This window comes from Stigmatopora argus, chromosome 4, assembly GCF_051989625.1.
Source record: "Stigmatopora argus isolate UIUO_Sarg chromosome 4, RoL_Sarg_1.0, whole genome shotgun sequence".
NCBI classification, from domain to species: Eukaryota; Metazoa; Chordata; class Actinopteri; order Syngnathiformes; family Syngnathidae; genus Stigmatopora; species Stigmatopora argus.
In genome coordinates, this window is record NC_135390.1 from 21313154 (window position 1) to 21330882 (window position 17729).

The window sequence follows — 17729 nt, forward strand, 5'->3', positions numbered from 1 at the left end:
CTATTAAAAAAAAAAAAATGAAATATAGACGCTAACCATTAACGAAATGCTTCATTTCTACATTTGTGGCATAAATGCGCTATCATTGGTGCAAGACAACAAATTTGTCGTGATCCACCGTTTTGAACTGAATAACCTCCACTAGATTTAAATAAATGGTATCAAGTCGATGGTAAGAAAAGGAGCAAACGTTCTATTTGCGCCACGTCGGGGGAGCCAAAATGGAGGCTGGCGTGGTTAATTTTAGGAGTTATCCAGAGGAGGAGCTGCCGCGGTGGTGATTAGATGTGGCCACATGGCGGAGGAGTCATTCATCTGCTCTTAATGTGTTGCAGCTGCAGTCTAATGAGAGAGGACCCCGGCGGGCGGGCGGACTGGTCTTGAGTGCCGTCGGTTTCCAACCATGCCGCAGTTATCGCTCAGCTTGGACGCCTTCGTTGATGGAAGAAGCTTTTTCCCCTTTGAGCTCAGTTTTATTAATATGGATATAGGATATATTAAGATCTTTGTGGAACGACATGAGGTGGCGAAATCGGAGGTTTTGTCATGTGAATAAACTCTCATTTCAAAAACTTTCACTTCCACGTTTGCGTGTTAAGTTGTTTGAGTCGACTTTTGTGAGTGGATTGTTATACTTGGATTTTTGATTAAGTTCATTAACAGGATTATTTTAAAAACATGTTCAGCTTAACAGAAATCACAATTTTTTTTACCAAAATACTAATTTATGACAATATAATTATCCAATTTAGGAAAATCTTTTTTCCCACAATTCCCTCTCTATTTCACCACTATTACAGCCCCACAAAAAATTCTAACTGAAATCCTTATATCCTTAATCACTAAAATATTCCCAAAATCCTAATTTAGGACCGTATAATTATCCAATTTAGAAAATTGCTTTTTTTCCCAGAATTCCCTCTCTATTTCTCCACTACTACAGCCCCCCCAATCCCTAATTGAAAACCTTAAATCCTTAATAACAAAAATATTCCAAAAATAATAATTTATTATATTTATTACTACCGTATTTTCACGACTATAAGGCGCACCACATTATAAGGCGCACCCTCAATGAATGACACCTTTTTTCGCATATATAAGGCACACTGGATTATAAGGCGCCCGGTCTATTTTGGAGAAAATTTAAGACTTTGAAGTGCGCCTTATAGTCGTGAAAATACGGTACTAATTTAGCACGTCGGCCTCACAGCTCTGGGGTCTTGGGTTCAAGTCCAGGTGGGTCCACCTGTGTGGAGTTTGCATGTTCTCCCTGGGCCTGCGTGGGTTTCCTCCCACATTCCAAAAACATACATGCTAGGCTAATTGGACACTATCAATTGCCCCTAGGTATGGGTGTGAGCATGATTGGTTGTCTGTCTCCTCGTGCCCTGCGATTGGCTGGCCACCGGCCGGCCTGGAGTCAGCTGGGATCGGCTTCAGCACCCCCCGCCACCCCAATGAGGATGAAGCGGTTCCGAAAATGAGCTCCGACTAATTTACGACAGTATAATCATGCAATTTAGGAACACCCATTTTTTACCCAGAATTCCTTCTCCACTATTGCAGCCCTTCATTTTACATAACCAAGTCTTCATCATCATAAAAGTGGCTTGCCCCGCAGCCGTGAACTTCTATTCTCTTCTTGATTTGCTCTGTGATAAAAATTCTATTTTCCACAGAGTTAAGATGAAATTTGACGGGCCGTCAAACGGCGCCGTTGCCGCGTTGGGCTGCGGGCAAAGTTCTTCACTTATAGATACGGCGCCGTGTATAGTATCCATTCCACAACTCGCCCTGGCTCAGCCGGGCGGGTCGCGGGGGCCGCCAGATAAGCAGAGCCATATTGAAATATTCAGCGGCGGCCAGAAAACAGAGCCCAGTGTTAATGCTCGCGCTGCGAGATGGACAACGGAGGTGCGAGGCGCCCGCGGGCGGGGGGGAAGAAAAGCGCAGAAATAGATGATAACGGCTGTCTTAACGAATCCTCTGAAAGCTTCCCGTGGTTAGTTCGCTGACATCCTGTCCGATTCGTGGTCACTCATCATCAGCGTGCTTCGGCTTTAGCGCCCGTTTTCGCTGCACGTGACCGTAGCGCAGACATAACGATCGGTAGCCTCGGTATCAGACGACAATGCAAGACTTTCCATCCCGGTTTGGGTGTGAATCTGTCGCTATTGGGGAATTAAAGCATGTAGACCACGTGTCAAAGTGGCGGCCCGGGGGCCAAATCTGGCCTGCCGCATCATTTTGTGCGGTCTGGGAAAGTAAATCATGAGTGCCGACTTTCTGTTTTAGGATCAAATTCAAATGAAGAGTATACATGTATATTACATTTCCTGATTTTCCCCCTTTTAAATCAATAAATGTCATTTTTTAATCCATTTTTTCTGTGTTTTTAGTTCAAAAATCATTTTGTAAAATCTAAAAATATGTAAAAAAAAGAAGCTAAAATTAACATTGTTTTAGATTTATAAAAAACTGAATATTGAGGGCTTTTAATCCAGTTCTTTTAATCCATTTATTTTAAAAAAATCTAAAATGGTCCTGCCCACGTGAAAACAAGTTGACGTTAAAGCGCCCCGTGAACCAACCCGAGTCTGACACCCTTGATGTATTTTTCCAACTATAAGTTGCAATTTTTGCTTATTCTTATTACAGTAATACCTCGAAATACGAGTGCCCTGACATACGAGCAATTTGAGATACGAGTAAAATTTTAGGAAATATTTATCTTGAGATTCGAGACAAATTTTGAGCACACAGCGGACACGAGAGGCTGCTCATAAAAACATCATGGCTACAGTCTTTCTGGTCGCAACTCCCTCGTGTAATGTCTCTGCGAGCACTGGGAGAGCTTGCATTTTTTCACTGTTATTTTTTTCCTGTTAGTCAGTGCGAATGGCGGAGCGATCGCTAATACGAGAGGAGAATATACTACTTCTCGTTGGCAAGTGGTTGTGCGTTATCCTATTGTGAGGACATTTGTGTGCATCATTTTGGGAATATTTTGAAGGGAATACAAAAGCAAACAACCCTCGATAGGTTGCATCTGAAAGTCAGCGTGGAGGCGGGGCAAATACAACCAACCCGGGGGAAGAAAAGTATCAAAATTTAAAACACAATTAGAATTAAATGTAGTGTAAGGTTAGATTAAACGTATTTTTGAGTGTGTCTGCATCAAAATCCAAGTTCATTTAAATTTGTTTATGTTATGTTACGAGCGCATTGCCGTGCAAAAAGTCTCTCGCTCCACTCCGTGAAATCTATCAAATTTTAGTACTATTAAACACATTCTAGTACTATTAAACCACTAGTTATTTGTTACTTTGTTAATAGATGGCGAATTAGAACCAATGAAAATGTTTTTCCAATCCAATTTTTTTTTTTCAGATGGTTGGAACGAATTAATTTGTTTTTAGTTCAGTTCTATGGGAAAAGTTCGTTTGAGTTACGAATAAATCGACATACGAGCTCAGTCCCAAAACGCATTAAGATCGTATCTCAAGGTACAACTGTATAGCCCATTTGGCAGAATTCCCGACAACTTTATCCTCACTTTCTGCAACTCTCGTGTAAACGGGCTAGATCACTTTCATAGAAATGACATCATCTTTTCCACACGGGCAGCTCATCTCACAATTTAAGCGCGGTAGCGTGTCGTGGCTACTTTGAAGGCCTTGTTTTTACCGCTCGTCAGTGAGCCCCGACAGTGTGCATTAGACATTAAAAGCTTGCCTTCTCTAAAATAGGCCTCCGAGCATTAGGAGGCGCCGTCCTGCTTTAACTGTAATGGGGGGAAAAAAAATCTAAGAACGCCGGCTCTCCCGCCGTCCTTTGTTGCCTGATGGTTTCCAACGCCACGCCACATCGGCGCCGAGGAGCTCGGGACTTCAGAGGAGCCTCTTGAAGTGCGACTTCAACTGAGCAGAAAGTAACAGAGGCCGTGTGAGGCTTCGCCAGTACCGGGGGAATTGCGGCTGTTTTTCCGTGGGGTCGAAATAAGTAGCGACTGTACAAACTTGGCCAGAAGTGGTGTGGGGCAAAAGAAAAAAACGGAATGCCCGCATCAAGCATGGAAATGGAAAAGGCAATTAATAAAAAATAAGCATCTGTTTTTTAATATCTTTGTGGAGAAGTTTCCCGTTGCGGATATCACATTTGACGGGCGACCATTTGAGATTTTCGTAGAGTTTCTTTTCCTTGCAAAGCTGCTAGCTAACGAGAAGTTTGTCCTTTACAGACGGTGGTTTAAAATATGTCATGGGCGTGTATTGCCTGATATTAATTGGTATCACGATTAATCCCGATGCTCCACTAAGACAATCATTGCAATTTTTGAATTTCACTTTGGATATAACTCATCAAAATGGGCATTTTCTCACTTTTTACTGCAGACCTGCTTTAATCCAAACCTGTTTAAATGCAGGATTTAAAGGATGTATAGCGCTAAAAAATGAATAGTTTTTTTTAAATGACATCCCGGGTTTCACCTCTTTAACCTGCTGAAGGACCATAACAGCCAAGACAAACTCAAGACTCAAGTAAAGTTTCTTCCCAAGAACCACCACCATACTCAACTGGAGTTCTGGACCTAGGAGGACCTCATCTAGACTAATTTCTTACCTTGAATTAAAACACCATAGGCTGCATACCACTTAAGTCATTTTTTGCACCTACTTATTCATGTTGACTCCTCATCCATGTTGACTCCTCATCCATGTTGACTCCTCATCCATGTTGACTCCTCATCCATGTTGACTCCTCATCCATGTTGACTCGTCATCCATGTTAAAAAAATAAATTAAATAAAATCAGACTTAGGCTTGTCGTCATCATTGACTAGACAAAAACCTAATTGTCATCATACCCAGCTGCGTATGACGAAATTGAAGGTGCTTCTCCACGAAGTGCACTTTTCTCAGGCAAGAGTTCAGACTTGCTGGCCTTCTGCCGTGATGGATACATCGCATCACCTCCCGAGCGCAACCAGCTCCCGGCGACTGCGAAGGATTGCCTCACCGATGCCAACAAAGAATAAAATGGATCACTTACCTCCCACTGTCTTCCTTATGTTGGCTCCTCATCCGTGTGGGCTCCTCATCCGTGTGGGCTCCTCATCCGTGTGGGCTCCTCATCCGTGTGGGCTCCTCATCCGAGTGGGCTCCTCATCCGAGTGGGCTCCTCATCCGAGTGGGCTCCTCATGCGAGTGGGCTCCTCATGCGAGTGGGCTCCTCATGCGAGTGGGCTCCTCATGCGAGTGGGCTCCTCATGCGAGTGGGCTCCTCATGCGTGTGGGCTCCTCATGCGTGTGGGCTCCTCATGCGTGTGGGCTCCTCATGCGTGTGGGCTCCTCATGCGTGTGGGCTCCTCATGCGTGTGGGCTCCTCATGCGTGTGGGCTCCTCATCCGAGTGGGCTCCTCATCCGAGTGGGCTCCTCATCCGAGTGGGCTCCTCATCCGAGTGGGCTCCTCATGCGAGTGGGCTCCTCATGCGAGTGGGCTCCTCATGCGAGTGGGCTCCTCATGCGAGTGGGCTCCTCATGCGTGTGGGCTCCTCATGCGTGTGGGCTCCTCATGCGTGTGGGCTCCTCATGCGTGTGGGCTCCTCATGCGTGTGGGCTCCTCATGCGTGTGGGCTCCTCATGCGTGTGGGCTCCTCATGCGAGTGGGCTCCTCATGCGAGTGGGCTCCTCATGCGAGTGGGCTCCTCATGCGAGTGGGCTCCTCATGCGAGTGGGCTCCTCATGCGAGTGGGCTCCTCATGCGAGTGGGCTCCTCATGCGAGTGGGCTCCTCATGCGAGTGGGCTCCTCATGCGAGTGGGCTCCTCATGCGAGTGGGCTCCTCATGCGTGTGGGCTCCTCATGCGTGTGGGCTCCTCATGCGAGTGGGCTCCTCATCCGAGTGGGCTCCTCATCCGAGTGGGCTCCTCATCCGAGTGGGCTCCTCATCCGAGTGGGCTCCTCATCCGTGTGGGCTCCTCATCCGTGTGGGCTCCTCATCCGTGTGGGCTCCTCATCCGTGTGGGCTCCTCATCCGTGTGGGCTCCTCATCCGAGTGGGCTCCTCATCCGAGTGGGCTCCTCATCCGAGTGGGCTCCTCATCCGAGTGGGCTCCTCATCCGAGTGGGCTCCTCATCCGAGTGGGCTCCTCATCCGAGTGGGCTCCTCATCCGAGTGGGCTCCTCATCCGAGTGGGCTCCTCATCCGAGTGGGCTCCTCATCCGAGTGGGCTCCTCATCCGAGTGGGCTCCTCATCCGAGTGGGCTCCTCATCCGAGTGGGCTCCTCATCCGAGTGGGCTCCTCATCCGAGTGGGCTCCTCATCCGAGTGGGCTCCTCATCCGAGTGGGCTCCTCATCCGAGTGGGCTCCTCATCCGAGTGGGCTCCTCATCCGAGTGGGCTCCTCATCCGAGTGGGCTCCTCATCCGTGTGGGCTCCTCATCCGTGTGGGCTCCTCATCCGTGTGGGCTCCTCATCCGAGTGGGCTCCTCATCCGAGTGGGCTCCTCATCCGAGTGGGCTCCTCATCCGAGTGGGCTCCTCATCCGAGTGGGCTCCTCATCCGAGTGGGCTCCTCATCCGAGTGGGCTCCTCATCCGTGTGGGCTCCTCATCCGTGTGGGCTCCTCATCCGTGTGGGCTCCTCATCCGTGTGGGCTCCTCATCCGTGTGGGCTCCTCATCCGTGTGGGCTCCTCATCCGTGTGGGCTCCTCATCCGTGTGGGCTCCTCATCCGAGTGGGCTCCTCATCCGAGTGGGCTCCTCATCCGAGTGGGCTCCTCATCCGAGTGGGCTCCTCATCCGAGTGGGCTCCTCATCCGAGTGGGCTCCTCATCCGAGTGGGCTCCTCATCCGAGTGGGCTCCTCATCCGAGTGGGCTCCTCATCCGAGTGGGCTCCTCATCGAGTGGGCTCCTCATCCGAGTGGGCTCCTCATCCGAGTGGGCTCCTCATCCGAGTGGGCTCCTCATCCGAGTGGGCTCCTCATCCGAGTGGGCTCCTCATCCGAGTGGGCTCCTCATCCGAGTGGGCTCCTCATCCGAGTGGGCTCCTCATCCGAGTGGGCTCCTCATCCGAGTGGGCTCCTCATCCGAGTGGGCTCCTCATCCGAGTGGGCTCCTCATCCGAGTGGGCTCCTCATCCGAGTGGGCTCCTCATCCGAGTGGGCTCCTCATCCGAGTGGGCTCCTCATCCGAGTGGGTCTCCTCATCCGAGTGGGCTCCTCATCCGAGTGGGCTCCTCATCCGAGTGGGCTCCTCATCCGAGTGGGCTCCTCATCCGAGTGGGCTCCTCATCCGAGTGGGGCTCCTCATCCGAGTGGGCTCCTCATCCGAGTGGGCTCCTCATCCGAGTGGGCTCCTCATCCGAGTGGGCTCCTCATCCGAGTGGGCTCCTCATCCGAGTGGGCTCCTCATCCGAGTGGGCTCCTCATCCGAGTGGGCTCCTCATCCGAGTGGCTCCTCATCCGAGTGGGCTCCTCATCCGAGTGGGCTCCTCATCCGAGTGGGCTCCTCATCCGAGTGGGCTCCTCATCCGAGTGGGCTCCTCATCCGAGTGGGCTCCTCATCCGAGTGGGCTCCTCATCCGAGTGGGCTCCTCATCCGAGTGGCTCCTCATCCGTGTGGGCTCCTCATCCGTGTGGGCTCCTCATCCGTGTGGGCTCCTCATCCGTGTGGGCTCCTCATCCGTGTGGGCTCCTCATCCGTGTGGGCTCCTCATCGTGTGGGCTCCTCATCCGTGTGGGCTCCTCATCCGTGTGGGCTCCTCATCCGTGTGGGCTCCTCATCCGTGTGGGCTCTCATCCGTGTGGGCTCCTCATCCGTGTGGGCTCCTCATCCGTGTGGCTCCTCATCCGTGTGGGCTCCTCATCCGTGTGGGCTCCTCATCCGTGTGGGCTCCTCATCCGTGTGGGCTCCTCATCCGTGTGGGCTCCTCATCCGTGTGGGCTCCTCATCCGAGTGGGCTCCTCATCCGAGTGGGCTCCTCATCCGAGTGGGCTCCTCATCCGAGTGGGCTCCTCATCCGAGTGGGCTCCTCATCCGAGTGGGCTCCTCATCCGAGTGGGCTCCTCATCCGAGTGGGCTCCTCATCCGAGTGGGCTCCTCATCCGAGTGGGCTCCTCATCCGAGTGGGCTCCTCATCCGAGTGGGCTCCTCATCCGAGTGGGCTCCTCATCCGAGTGGGCTCCTCATCCGAGTGGGCTCCTCATCCGAGTGGGCTCCTCATCCGAGTGGGCTCCTCATCCGAGTGGGCTCCTCATCCGAGTGGGCTCCTCATCCGAGTGGGCTCCTCATCCGAGTGGGCTCCTCATCGAGTGGGCTCCTCATCCGAGTGGGCTCCTCATCCGAGTGGGCTCCTCATCGTGTGGGCTCCTCATCCGTGTGGCTCCTCATCCGTGTGGGCTCCTCATCCGTGTGGGCTCCTCATCCGTGTGGGCTCCTCATCCGTGTGGGCTCCTCATCGCTGTGGGCTCCTCATCCGTGTGGGCTCCTCATCCGTGTGGGCTCCTCATCCGTGTGGGCTCCTCATCCGTGTGGGCTCCTCATCCGGTGGCTCCTCATCCGAGTGGGCTCCTCATCCGAGTGGGCTCCTCATCCGAGTGGGCTCCTCATCCGTGTGGGCTCCTCATCCGTGTGGGCTCCTCATCCGTGTGGGCTCCTCATCCGTGTGGGGCTCCTCATCCGTGTGGGCTCCTCATCCGTGTGGGCTCCTCATCCGTGTGGGCTCCTCATCCGTGTGGGCTCCTCATCCGTGTGGGCTCCTCATCCGTGTGGGCTCCTCATCCGTGTGGGCTCCTCATCCGTGTGGGCTCCTCATCCGTGTGGGCTCCTCATCCGTGTGGGCTCCTCATCCGTGTGGCACCTCATCCGAGTGGGCTCCTCATCCGAGTGGGCTCCTCATCCGAGTGGGCTCCTCATCCGAGTGGGCTCCTCATCCGAGTGGGGCTCCTCATCCGAGTGGGCTCCTCATCCGAGTGGGCTCCCTCATCCGAGTGGGCTCCTCATCCGAGTGGGCTCCTCATCCGAGTGGGCTCCTCATCCGAGTGGGCTCCTCATCCGAGTGGGCTCCTCATCCGAGTGGGCTCCTCATCCGAGTGGGCTCCTCATCCGAGTGGGCTCCTCATCCGAGTGGGCTCCTCATCCGAGTGGGCTCCTCATCCGAGTGGGCTCCTCATCCGAGTGGGCTCCTCATCCGAGTGGGCTCCTCATCCGAGTGGGCTCCTCATCCGAGTGGGCTCCTCATCCGAGTGGGCTCCTCATCCGAGTGGGCTCCTCATCCGAGTGGGCTCCTCATCCGAGTGGGCTCCTCATCCGAGTGGGCTCCTCATCCGAGTGGGCTCCTCATCCGAGTGGGCTCCTCATCCGAGTGGGCTCCTCATCCGTGTGGGCTCCTCATCCGTGTGGGCTCCTCATCCGTGTGGGCTCCTCATCCGTGTGGGCTCCTCATCCGTGTGGGCTCCTCATCCGTGTGGGCTCCTCATCCGTGTGGGCTCCTCATCCGTGTGGGCTCCTCATCCGTGTGGGCTCCTCATCCGTGTGGGCTCCTCATCCGAGTGGGCTCCTCATCCGAGTGGGCTCCTCATCCGAGTGGGCTCCTCATCCGAGTGGGCTCCTCATCCGAGTGGGCTCCTCATCCGTGTGGGCTCCTCATCCGTGTGGGCTCCTCATCCGTGTGGGCTCCTCATCCGTGTGGGCTCCTCATCCGTGTGGGCTCCTCATCCGTGTGGGCTCCTCATCCGTGTGGGCTCCTCATCCGTGTGGGCTCCTCATCCGTGTGGGCTCCCTCATCCGTGTGGCTCCTCATCCGTGTGGGTCTCCTCATCCGTGTGGGCTCCTCCATCCGTGTGGGCTCCTCATCCGTGTGGGCTCCTCATCCGTGTGGGCTCCTCATCCGTGTGGGCACCTCATCCGAGTGGGCTCCTCATCCGAGTGGGCTCCTCATCCGAGTGGGCTCCTCATCCGAGTGGGCTCCTCATCCGAGTGGGCTCCTCATCCGAGTGGGCTCCTCATCCGAGTGGGCTCCTCATCCGAGTGGGCTCCTCATCCGAGTGGGCTCCTCATCCAGGTGGGCTCCTCATCCGAGTGGGCTCCTCATCCGAGTGGGCTCCTCATCCGAGTGGGCTCCTCATCCGAGTGGGCTCCTCATCCGAGTGGGCTCCTCATCCGAGTGGGCTCCTCATCCGAGTGGGCTCCTCATCCGAGTGGGCTCCTCATCCGAGTGGGCTCCTCATCCGTGTGGGCTCCTCATCCGTGTGGGCTCCTCATCCGTGTGGGCTCCTCATCCGTGGGGCTCCTCATCCGTGTGGGCTCCTCATCCGTGTGGGCTCCTCATCCGTGTGGGCTCCTCATCCGTGTGGGCTCCTCATCCGTGTGGGCTCCTCATCCGTGTGGGCTCCTCATCCGTGTGGGCTCCTCATCCGTGTGGGCTCCTCATCCGTGTGGGCTCCTCATCCGTGTGGGGCTCCTCATCCGTGTGGGCTCCTCATCCGTGTGGGCTCCTCATCCGTGTGGGCTCCTCATCCGAGTGGGCTCCTCATCCGAGTGGGCTCCTCATCCGAGTGGGCTCCTCATCCGAGTGGGCTCCTCATCCGAGTGGGCTCCTCATCCGAGTGGGCTCCTCATCCGAGTGGGCTCCTCATCCGAGTGGGCTCCTCATCCGAGTGGGCTCCTCATCCGAGTGGGCTCCTCATCCGAGTGGGCTCCTCATCCGAGTGGGCTCCTCATCCGAGTGGGCTCCTCATCCGAGTGGGCTCCTCATCCGAGTGGGCTCCTCATCCGAGTGGCCTCCTCATCCGAGTGGGCTCCTCATCCGAGTGGGCTCCTCATCCGAGTGGGTCTCCTCATCCGAGTGGGCTCCTCATCCGAGTGGGCTCCTCATCCGAGTGGGCTCCTCATCCGAGTGGGCTCCTCATCCGAGTGGCTCCTCATCCGAGTGGGCTCCTCATCCGAGTGGGCTCCTCATCCGAGTGGGCTCCTCATCCGAGTGGGCTCCTCATCCGAGTGGGCTCCTCATCCGAGTGGGCTCCTCATCCGAGTGGGCTCCTCATCCGAGTGGGCTCCTCATCCGAGTGGGCTCCTCATCCGATGGGCTCCTCATCGAGTGGGCTCCTCATCCGAGTGGGCTCCTCATCCGAGTGGGCTCCTCATCCGTGTGGGCTCCTCATCCGTGTGGGCTCCTCATCCGTGTGGGCTCCTCATCCGTGTGGGCTCCTCATCCGTGTGGGCTCCTCATCCGTGTGGGCTCCTCATCCGTGTGGGCTCCTCATCCGAGTGGGCTCCTCATCCGAGTGGGCTCCTCATCCGAGTGGGCTCCTCATCCGAGTGGGCTCCTCATCCGAGTGGGCTCCTCATCCGTGTGGGCTCCTTCATCCGTGTGGGCTCCTCATCCGTGTGGGCTCCTCATCCGTGTGGGCTCCTCATCCGTGTGGGCTCCTCATCCGTGTGGGCTCCTCATCCGTGTGGGCTCCTCATCCGTGTGGGCTCCTCATCCGTGTGGGCTCCTCATCCGTGTGGGCTCCTCATCCGTGTGGGCTCCTCATCCGTGTGGGCTCCTCATCCGTGTGGGCTCCTCATCCGTGTGGGCTCCTCATCCGTGTGGGCTCCTCATCCGTGTGGGCTCCTCATCCGTGTGGGCTCCTCATCCGTGTGGGCTCCTCATCCGTGTGGCTCCTCATCCGTGTGGGCTCCTCATCCGTGTGGGCTCTCATCCGTGTGGGCTCCTCATCCGTGTGGGCTCCTCATCCGTGTGGGCTCCTCATCCGTGTGGGCTCCTCATCCGTGTGGGCTCCTCATCCGTGTGGGCTCCTCATCCGTGTGGGCTCCTCATCCGAGTGGGCTCCTCATCCGAGTGGGCTCCTCATCCGAGTGGGCTCCTCATCCGAGTGGGCTCCTCATCCGAGTGGGCTCCTCATCCGAGTGGGCTCCTCATCCGAGTGGGCTCCTCATCCGAGTGGGCTCCTCATCCGAGTGGGCTCCTCATCCGAGTGGGCTCCTCATCCGAGTGGGCTCCTCATCCGAGTGGGCTCCTCATCCGAGTGGGCTCCTCATCCGAGTGGCTCCTCATCCGAGTGGGCTCCTCATCCGAGTGGGCTCCTCATCCGAGTGGGCTCCTCATCCGAGTGGGCTCCTCATCCGAGTGGGCTCTCCTCATCCGAGTGGGCTCCTCATCCGAGTGGGCTCCTCATCCGAGTGGGCTCCTCATCCGAGTGGGCTCCTCATCCGAGTGGGCTCCTCATCCGAGTGGGCTCCTCATCCGAGTGGCTCCTCATCCGAGTGGGCTCCTCATCCGAGTGGGCTCCTCATCCGAGTGGGCTCCTCATCCGAGTGGGCTCCTCATCCGAGTGGGCTCCTCATCCGAGTGGGCTCCTCATCCGAGTGGGCTCCTCATCCGAGTGGGCTCCTCATCCGAGTGGGCTCCTCATCCGAGTGGGCTCCTCATCCGAGTGGGCTCCTCATCCGAGTGGGCTCCTCATCCGAGTGGGCTCCTCATCCGTGTGGGCTCCTCATCCGTGTGGGCTCCTCATCCGTGTGGGCTCCTCATCCGTGTGGGCTCCTCATCCGTGTGGGCTCCTCATCCGTGTGGGCTCCTCATCCGTGTGGGCTCCTCATCCGTGTGGGCTCCTCATCCGTGTGGGCTCCTCATCCGTGTGGGCTCCTCATCCGTGTGGGCTCCTCATCCGTGTGGGCTCCTCATCCGTGTGGGCCTCCTCATCCGTGTGGCTCCTCATCCGTGTGGGCTCCTCATCCGTGTGGGCTCCTCATCCGTGTGGGCTCCTCATCCGTGTGGGCTCCTCATCCGTGTGGGCTCCTCATCCGTGTGGGCTCCTCATCCGTGTGGGCTCCTCATCCGTGTGGGCTCCTCATCCGTGTGGGCTCCTCATCCGAGTGGGCTCCTCATCCGAGTGGGCTCCTCATCCGAGTGGGCTCCTCATCCGAGTGGGCTCCTCATACCGAGTGGGCTCCCTCATCCGAGTGGGCTCCTCATCCGAGTGGGCTCCTCATCCGAGTGGGCTCCTCATCCGAGTGGGCTCCTCATCCGAGTGGGCTCCTCATCCGAGTGGGCTCCTCATCCGAGTGGGCTCCTCATCCGAGTGGGCTCCTCATCCGAGTGGGCTCCTCATCCGAGTGGGCTCCTCATCCGAGTGGGCTCCTCATCCGAGTGGGCTCCTCATCCGAGTGGGCTCCTCATCCGAGTGGGCTCCTCATCCGAGTGGGCTCCTCATCCGAGTGGGCTCCTCATCCGAGTGGGCTCCTCATCCGAGTGGGCTCCTCATCCGAGTGGGCTCCTCATCCGAGTGGGCTCCTCATCCGTGTGGGCTCCTCATCCGAGTGGGCTCCTCATCCGTGTGGGCTCCTCATCCGTGTGGGCTCCTCATCCGTGTGGGCTCCTCATCCGTGTGGGCTCCTCATCCGTGTGGCTCCTCATCCGTGTGGGCTCCTCATCCGTGTGGGCTCCTCATCCGTGTGGGCTCCTCATCCGTGGGCTCCTCATCCGTGTGGGCTCCTCATCCGTGTGGGCTCCTCATCCGTGTGGGCTCCTCATCCGTGTGGGCTCCTCATCCGTGGTGGGCTCCTCATCCGTGTGGGCTCCTCATCCCGTGTGGGCTCCTCATCCGTGTGGGTCTCCTCATCCGTGTGTGGCTCCTCATCCGTGTGGGCTCCTCATCCGTGTGGGCTCCTCATCCGAGTGGGCTCCTCATCCGAGTGGGCTCCTCATCCGAGTGGGCTCCTCATCCGAGTGGGCTCCTCATCCGAGTGGGCTCCTCATCCGAGTGGGCTCCTCATCCGTGTGGGCTCCTCATCCGTGTGGGCTCCTCATCCGTGTGGGCTCCTCATCCGTGTGGGCTCCTCATCCGTGTGGGCTCCTCATCCGTGTGGGCTCCTCATCCGTGTGGGCTCCTCATCCGTGTGGGCTCCTCATCCGTGTGGGCTCCTCATCCGTGTGGGCTCCTCATCCGTGTGGGCTCCTCATCCGTGTGGGCTCCTCATCCGTGTGGGCTCCTCATCCGTGTGGGCTCCTCATCCGTGTGGGCTCCTCATCCGTGTGGGCTCCTCATCCGTGTGGGCTCCTCATCCGTGTGGGCTCCTCATCCGTGTGGGCTCCTCATCCGTGTGGGCTCCTCATCCGTGTGGGCTCCTCATCCGTGTGGGCTCCTCATCCGTGTGGGCTCCTCATCCGTGTGGGCTCCTCATCCGAGTGGGCTCCTCATCCGAGTGGGCTCCTCATCCGAGTGGGCTCCTCAGCCGAGTGGGCTCCTCATCCGAGTGGGCTCCTCATCCGAGTGGGCTCCTCATCCGAGTGGGCTCCTCATCCGAGTGGGCTCCTTCATCCGAGTGGGCTCCTCATCCGAGTGGGCTCCTCATCCGAGTGGGCTCCTCATCCGAGTGGGCTCCTCATCCGAGTGGGCTCCTCATCCGAGTGGGCTCCTCATCCGAGTGGGCTCCTCATCCGAGTGGGCTCCTCATCCGAGTGGGCTCCTCATCCGAGTGGGCTCCTCATCCGAGTGGGCTCCTCATCCGTGTGGGCTCCTCATCCGTGTGGGCTCCTCATCCGTGTGGGCTCCTCATCCGTGTGGGCTCCTCATCCGTGTGGGCTCCTCATCCGTGTGGGCTCCTCATCGTGTGGGCTCCTCATCCGTGTGGGCTCCTCATCCGTGTGGGCTCCTCATCCGTGTGGGCTCCTCATCCGTGTGGGCTCCTCATCCGTGTGGGCTCCTCATCCGTGTGGTCGTGTGGGCTCCTCATCCGTGTGGGCTCCTCATCCGTGTGGGCTCCTCATCCGTGTGGGCTCCTCATCCGTGTGGGCTCCTCATCCGTGTGGGCTCCTCATCCGTGTGGGCTCCTCATCCGTGTGGGCTCCTCATCCGTGTGGGCTCCTCATCCGTGTGGGCTCCTCATCCGTGTGGGCTCCTCATCCGTGTGGGCTCCTCATCCGTGTGGGCTCCTCATCCGTGTGGGCTCCTCATCCGTGTGGGGCTCCTCATCCGTGTGGGCTCCTCATCCGTGTGGGCTCCTCATCCGTGTGGGCTCCTCATCCGTGTGGGCTCCTCATCCGTGTGGGCTCCTCATCCGTGTGGGCTCCTCATCCGTGTGGGCTCCTCATCCGTGTGGGCTCCTCATCCGTGTGGGCTCCTCATCCGTGTGGGCTCCTCATCCGAGTGGGCTCCTCATCCGAGTGGGCTCCTCATCCGAGTGGGCTCCTCATCCGAGTGGGCTCCTCATCCGAGTGGGCTCCTCATCCGAGTGGGCTCCTCATCCGAGTGGGCTCCTCATCCGAGTGGGCTCCTCATCCGAGTGGCTCCTCATCCGAGTGGGCTCCTCATCCGAGTGGGCTCCTCATCCGAGTGGGCTCCTCATCCGAGTGGGCTCCTCATCCGAGTGGGCTCCTCATCCGAGTGGGCTCCTCATCCGAGTGGGCTCCTCATCCGAGTGGGCTCCTCATCCGAGTGGGCTCCTCATCCGATGTGGGCTCCTCATCCGAGTGGGCTCCTCCGGTGCCTCATCCGTGTGGGCTCCTCATCCGTGTGGGCTCCTCATCCGTGTGGGCTCCTCATCCGTGTGGGCTCCTCATCCGTGTGGCTCCTCATCCGTGTGGGCTCCTCATCCGTGTGGGCTCCTCATCCGTGTGGGCTCCTCATCCGTGTGGGCTCCTCATCCGTGTGGGCTCCTCATCCGTGTGGGCTCCTCATCCGTGTGGGCTCCTCATCCGTGTGGGCTCCTCATCCGTGTGGGCTCCTCATCCGTGTGGGCTCCTCATCCGTGTGGGCTCCTCATCCGTGTGGGCTCCTCATCCGTGTGGGCTCCTCATCCGTGTGGGCTCCTCATCCGAGTGGGCTCCTCATCCGAGTGGGCTCCTCATCCGAGTGGGCTCCTCATCCGAGTGGGCTCCTCATCCGAGTGGGCTCCTCATCCGAGTGGGCTCCTCATCCGTGTGGGCTCCTCATCCGTGTGGGCTCCTCATCCGTGTGGGCTCCTCATCCGTGTGGGCTCCTCATCCGTGTGGGCTCCTCATCCGTGTGGGCTCCTCATCCGTGTGGGCTCCTCATCCGTGTGGGCTCCTCATCCGTGTGGGCTCCTCATCCGTGTGGGCTCCTCATCCGTGTGGGCTCCTCATCCGTGTGGGCTCCTCATCCGTGTGGGCTCCTCATCCGTGTGGGCTCCTCATCCGTGTGGGCTCCTCATCCGTGTGGGCTCCTCATCCGTGTGGGCTCCTCATCCGTGTGGGCTCCTCATCCGTGTGGGCTCCTCATCCGTGTGGGCTCCTCATCCGTGTGGGCTCCTCATCCGTGTGGGCTCCTCATCCGTGTGGGCTCCTCATCCGTGTGGGCTCCTCATCCGTGTGGGCTCCTCATCCGTGTGGGCTCCTCATCCGTGTGGGCTCCTCATCCGTGTGGGCTCCTCATCCGAGTGGCTCCTCATCCGAGTGGGCTCCTCATCCGAGTGGGCTCCTCATCCGAGTGGGCTCCTCATCCGAGTGGGCTCCTCATCCGAGTGGGCTCCTCATCCGAGTGGGCTCCTCATCCGAGTGGGCTCCTCATCCGAGTGGGCTCCTCATCCGAGTGGGCTCCTCATCCGAGTGGGCTCCTCATCCGAGTGGGCTCCTCATCCGAGTGGGCTCCTCATCCGAGTGGGCTCCTCATCCGAGTGGGCTCCTCATCCGAGTGGGCTCCTCATCCGAGTGGGCTCCTCATCCGAGTGGGCTCCTCATCCGAGTGGGCTCCTCATCCGAGTGGGCTCCTCATCCGAGTGGGCTCCTCATCCGAGTGGGCTCCTCATCCGAGTGGGCTCCTCATCCGTGTGGGCTCCTCATCCGTGTGGCTCCTCATCCGTGTGGGCTCCTCATCCGTGTGGGCTCCTCATCCGTGTGGGCTCCTCAATCCGTGTGGGCTCCTCATCCGTGTGGGCTCCTCATCCGTGTGGGCTCCTCATCCGTGTGGGCTCCTCATCCGTGTGGGCTCCTCATCCGTGTGGGCTCCTCATCCGTGTGGGCTCCTCATCCGTGTGGGCTCCTCATCCGTGTGGGCTCCTCATCCGTGTGGGCTCCTCATCCGTGTGGGCTCCTCATCCGTGTGGGCTCCTCATCCGTGTGGGCTCCTCATCCGTGTGGGCTCCTCATCCGTGTGGGCTCCTCATCCGTGTGGGCTCCTCATCCGTGTGGCTCCTCATCCGTGTGGGCTCCTCATCCGTGTGGGCTCCTCATCCGTGTGGGCTCCTCATCCGTGTGGGCTCCTCATCCGTGTGGGCTCCTCATCCGTGTGGGCCTCCTCATCCGTGTGGGCTCCTCATCCGTGTGGGCTCCTCATCCGTGTGGGCTCCTCATCCGTGTGGGCTCCTCATCCGAGTGGGCTCCTCATCCGAGTGGGCTCCTCATCCGAGTGGGCTCCTCATCCGAGTGGGCTCCTCATCCGAGTGGGCTCCTCATCCGAGTGGGCTCCTCATCCGAGTGGGCTCCTCATCCGAGTGGGCTCCTCATCCGAGTGGGCTCCTCATCCGAGTGGGCTCCTCATCCGAGTGGGCTCCTCATCCGAGTGGGCTCCTCATCCGAGTGGGCTCCTCATCCGAGTGGGCTCCTCATCCGAGTGGGCTCCTCATCCGAGTGGGCTCCTCATCCGAGTGGGCTCCTCATCCGAGTGGGCTCCTCATCCGAGTGGGCTCCTCATCGAGTGGGCTCCTCATCCGAGTGGGCTCCTCATCCGAGTGGGCTCCTCATCCGAGTGGGCTCCTCATC

The 17729-nt window shown here is 58.2% G+C and overlaps 1 protein-coding gene across 3 annotated transcripts in view; it reads right to left on the minus strand.

Annotated features, from left to right (window-relative positions):
- The window catches only part of grik3 (glutamate ionotropic receptor kainate type subunit 3), a 154985-nt gene extending 149782 nt beyond the window's left edge, over positions 1 to 5203 (minus strand). For 2 of the 3 annotated variants that reach the window (XR_013299920.1, XM_077597995.1), the window contains exon 1: positions 4681 to 5203. The gene's annotated coding sequence lies outside the window, so the exon portion shown is untranslated. The remainder of the gene's footprint in view (positions 1 to 4680) is intronic. The other variant, XM_077597997.1, reaches the window with a different exon arrangement.
- Positions 5204 to 17729: the final 12526 nt, after the last annotated feature.